Below are 5,421 nucleotides of genomic sequence, written 5' to 3'. Positions count from 1 at the left end.
AGCCTCTTCTGGGCCATTTGAGGACAAGGCAGAAAGCCATTCAGGCACCAGGAGTCCCTCAGTCCCTGGGAAACCAGTTATCCCCCAAACCAGGAGTCCATCAATTCCTCAATGGACAGTGCCTTTGTAAACGTGCCCTAAATGTCCTTGCGTGCTAAGTTGTGCATCAGTGGTCATGGTTATTCCTGAGGATTAAAAGCTCCTGGCCTTTTCGTTCTCCGTTGAAACTCATGTTTTTATACATAAAGTGAAATCCTGTGAACTCTGAGCAATATGTCACACGTCCTCATGTTTTTAAAATGGCTTTTCCGATGTAGTTCTCAGAAGCTGAGGATCTGCAGTCCTCCTGCTACACTCCAAGCCAGTGCTTTCAAGGAGCAAAAAAGACAGACGTGGAGACAGGCACGCTGCTCTCCTGCAGACCCACTCGGCGTGCAGTGTCTCAGAGGCGGGGGGATGGGTTTAGAAAATGTCTATGAAAAGGATCCCCAGGGGGATCCCCTTCTTACTGTGCCTTTTCTAAGCCACACGAGGAGGATGCAAACACCGGGGGAGAGACGAAAATTCCCGTCTTAGTAGCGATGAAGACGTAAGGCATTGAATGCCTGAGACCCCACTGGTTTGACAGAAAACAAACCAAATAGAAAGAAAGAAGAAATAAATAAAAGAATCCCTTGACATTTTCATATGTTTCTGCAAAAGACTTTAGACAAATGCAATTATGTGAGCTACAGTATCACTAGGAGCTGCATGGAAAGTTTAGAGTCTCCTCTCTCACGGGCTGAGACACAATGTGTGTGGTGTGTGTGACCCCCTGGACTGGCCGTCTCTCCCCACAGCCAGTGAGGACACTCCTTGGACACTATCCGGTCTAGTCATGACCTCCGGTGTGTGGAGCTGTTTGTTTTAACCTCATTGGAAACCTCCTAAGGGTGATGATTGAAAGGGAGCAGGCCCTCTGCTCGGGGTACCTGTGCGTGTGGATACTGTTCTAGGCACTAATGTTTCACCAGGACACCCCACAGGCAAGCTCTTCCCTCGGACACCAAGGCCGGGCAAGCAGCAACTTTTCAGGTTCAATCCAGGTGCTGGGAACACAAAGGATCAAACCCAAACGCGTCATCTTCCAAAATGAGCTTAAAGGAAGTCACAACCGCCTGCCTTCTCTGTGGATGCAGGTTAAATGTGCCCCGGGGGACGATGAGCAGGTCCTGCCCAGAGCCGCCTTGCAGGTGGCTGAGCTCATCTAGCAGAGACCCCGTGTGAATCAGGCATGCGGGTCTTGAGACCAGACAGACCAGCACCTTGAACTCCGGAACTGAGAGATTTTAGTAAAAGTCCGTCGATAGGGTGTGCGGAGAGCTGAGTGAATCAGCAAAGGATGAGCTCAGTACCGCAGTGAGGGACGCAGGAGAGAGGGGTTCTGCCGCCCCTTGACCTGAAGGGCAGAGGGAGGAGAGAGCCCTGTCGTTCTGAGAGGACGGCCGCACAGAGAGGGCCTAGGCGGGAGCTGCCCCTTCGGCGGGGGTCGCAGGCCTACCGCGGTGCCCGGGCTGGAGCGCACCTGCTCACATAGGACCTCACTCCCCACCTGCCCTCCGGTCTCTCCCAGGTGCCTTCCAGACCCGCACCCAGCCAGACGCTCCCTTCCCAGAGCAGGTGGGGAGTGATGTGCAGGGGGGAACAGAGTATCCACATGGGGAGGGAGAACCGGACAGCTGGTGTCCTTGTGCCCCTGGGCTGAGTCCTTTACCTTCAAACATCACAGGAGCTGAAAGCCTGGGACCTTGTCTAGTACAGATAGACCTCCACCTTCAGAGCGCGCATGTCCCCCACCCAGCAGCTGGCCCAGATGAGTGGGCCTCTCTGTTCCCTGCAGGGCTATACAAAGGGCCTTCCCTGGGCTGCAGTGGTTAAGACTTTGGACTTGCAATGCAGGGGGCACGAGTCGGATCCCTGGTGGGGGAACTAAGATCCCGCATGCCACCTGGCATGGCCAAAAAATGAAATGAAATGAAGTGAAATAAAATAAAATAAAATAAAATGTGAGGAATAGCCTTGCCACCAGCCACCTGACATAGCCCTGTCTCCCGGGTAAGATGTCCTTGAACAGAGAACTCAGTATCAACTTTTGTGATGCTGTATTATCTGTTCATTTCAGTTCTGATGCTCAACTATAAGTCACGATCTTAATCCTATATAATGCCCGGACCCCAGTGACGTTCTGCTTGTCAAATGTCCTACTTCACGTTCCGTGTCATGTGGACACGCCGTTGATCACCTCTCCTTCCTGAATTCTCCGTCCTCTTGATCTCTGAGTCCGATCCTCCTCCTTCCTCTATGCCTGTCATCAGTCCCCTTTGCTGACCCCCTATTAAATGGTGTGGTTTCTGTAGCGTTTTCTCATTAGCTTGGTGTTCTCCCATGCTCACCTTGGTGCCCTTATTCCCGCCCCTGGCTCTACCTGCCCCTTATCTCTCCAACACGGACGCTCCCAGCAGTAGAAGGCCCTACACCACATACACACACACACACCTCACCCGCGCCTCAAACACAGCCTCGCAGAACCTGAGCTTGTGACGTTCTCCCCAAGTTGCTGTGATTGCTTCTGTATTTCCTGTTTCAGTTAATGGTACCGTCCTGCCCTTGGTCACCCAAGCACAAGCCCAAAGTAAGTCTAGGCTTATCCTCCTCCCTAACTTCCATGTTTATTCAAACCATGAGCCTTGCCAATCTAATTTCCTAAATGGTTCTCAAAACGATCATCTCATCGCTGCTCTCTCAGCAATCGCCTTGCTTTAGTGTTGGATCATCCCTCACCTAGACCATGACGACAGCTCTAGCCCTGCTCCCTCCCCCAACATGGCCCCCCCGGTCCCCCCCCCCCCCCATCCTGCAGGCCACTCAAGCCCCAGCCCAGCCCTGCCGTCCGGGCACCGGCGGCCTCTTTGAGTCCGTCTCCCTCCAACCTCCCGTGGTTCTCACCTCAGCACCGTCACCCTGGTAACACTGCAGACACACGACCACCATGGCCCAGCTTTCACACCTCGGCATAAGTGTTTCCGTGCCCTTTCTTCCTGGTAAATCTTGTTCAAACGCCGGTCCCTACCTGGACGCCCACTTTTCCTCTATGACTGGAGGTAATCCTGACACCTTTGCACTAATTCTGTCCAATTAGTCCTTTGGACTAATCAGTCTTTTATGCCACGTGTTGCTTTGTGTTGCCATACTTTCTCTCACTCCATAACCTAGGGCCTGATGTGGGAGTGGCACTGAATTTACAAATCCATGGATTCATTTTGATCAAGCATTTCAGTGCAGGAAGTTTCAGGTTTAAATACCTGCTCTGTGACCATGGGAAAGTCCTCACTTGCATAACACGCAGGTATGAGGCACATTAAGATGCCCTTTGGTTATAACAGTGCGTGATGCTGATTCAGCCTGAAGCTCCCCACATCTGCTCTTGTCTCTCCACTGCATTCTACTCATTAGAGGTGAGCGATGGTTCAAAAATCCCAGACGTCAGTATATGCCACCCGCCCCCGCCTGATATCCTCCAGTGTCTGTTGCTCTTAGGCTGAAATCCAAGCGTTTGTGAGAATCCAGCGTGGTCTGGGCCTCGGCTGCCCCTTCATCTGGTGTCACGCCTCCCCGGTCCCCAGACTCAGGTTCCCTGACCTCCCCGCAGGCCCACGTACGTGTCCTCTCCTGCCCATCACGGCCGTCACAGGTGTGGCTCCTGCTGAGGACGGTCCCTTTCTTCCTCTTCACCTGGGGAACTGCCACACAGCCTTCAAATGTCAGCTTCAGCGCCACTTCATACTGAGTCGGGGTCCCTGACGCCCCGTCTTCAGGGCCCCTACAGACATGTGCAGCGCGTACACCTGCAATAGCTCACAGGCTTCCTTCCCGCCAAAGACAGAAGGGGACTTGAATCCTTAACATGGCAATTTGCTGACAGACATTAATTAGTAAAGTGTTTTGAGGAAGGGGCGCCATTTCTCATCTCGCACAAACTTGCTGCCTTGGCTGTCGGCTTGTCTGTTTTATTAAACACTTTTCCTTTAGAACACTTACCAGGGTTAGCTGTGTTTGTTATTAATTAATTACTCATAAAGGTAAAAAAAATTCGATCTGTCTCTCACACCAGATTGCACATCCTCTTAGGGAAGGGACTGCCTTTGCCTTGTTTATTTTTGGACCCTCAAAATCCTGCCTCTTTATCTTCCGCTTGGGGGCACTGAGCAACGTCTGAGGAGTGAAGTGATCTGGAGGGCGCTGCATTCTGGCTTTCTCGAGGCTGCACTGGCTGCACCTAGGGTCTACGCAAATGAAACTGCTCCCTTCAGCTATACACCCATTGCAGGTTTCTGTCTACCGTTGGAGACATGAGAAAGCAAATTGACACAGTTTGCTGGTGGGTTCTCTAGTCTATGTGACAGAAATGCCAAAGCACCCATCACCCAAGATGCTCGTAGCACTAATCAATAAAAATCACTGAACACATGCTCAGCTTTACAAGAGCTTTACTTGTAGTTATAGCGTTTGCATTGAGCAGAATGGCAGGTGGGGATAAAGTACTAGTAAGTTTAATAACCTGTTTTACATCAGTGTATAACAGTGTACGGAATGTCAACAGCTTATTTTCCCTTCCTATTTCATAAGCTTTACTCCAATAGCATGATAACATTTCATGTCAACCTGACTCCACGGAGTAGGTAGCTTTCCTCTCTGTGTCCAGAGACACAGGCCAGATTCTCCTGGCAACCAGAGCTGCCTAAAGGCTTCTTAACACTCTGCCCATTTTGGCTTCTCTTTATTTTGGCCATTAATTTGGTAAAAAATTGGAGTACTCAGATGAAACAAAACTACTTTTATCATAATTAGTAATTTTTTGCCTTCAAAGACTGTCCCAACTAGTAGAGGTTTCTTACCGACGATCAAAATTAGAACATCATTTTGCAGTCTAAAAGACACGTGCAGCATGTACACCTGCAATAGCTCATAGGCTTCCTTCACCAAAGACAGAAGGGTCTGAGTCCTGCATTCTGTTTCCATTAGAGAGGTATTTTTCCAGGATTCTGTTTTAATTAGAGAGGTATTTTTCCAGCAAAATCCCTCCTAACACACACTATATATAGTGTGTGTATACATATATATATGGGAAAGGGTGATGAAGAATTTGAATTATTGGAATTGTACCAACTTTTGGACACTTCTTTAAAGTTTTTCACTTTAAAACTTTCCTTAAATCTTTTCAAGTAATACCCTTCCCTTTCTTCTTTTTTGTTCTTGCTAAATATCCCTGTCTATATTGTTTTGTCTTTTGGGGAAGAGAGCCTCTGCTTTTGTTCCTTTACATGAAATCATTCTGTTCAATCAACATACGGCAAGAGACAGAAATACCTGTGTTTGAACCCA

This window comes from Lipotes vexillifer, unplaced genomic scaffold, assembly GCF_000442215.2.
Source record: "Lipotes vexillifer unplaced genomic scaffold, Lipotes_vexillifer_v1.1 scaffold69, whole genome shotgun sequence".
NCBI lineage: Eukaryota > Metazoa > Chordata > Mammalia > Artiodactyla > Lipotidae > Lipotes > Lipotes vexillifer.
Note: the sequence above shows the minus strand (reverse complement) of the source record.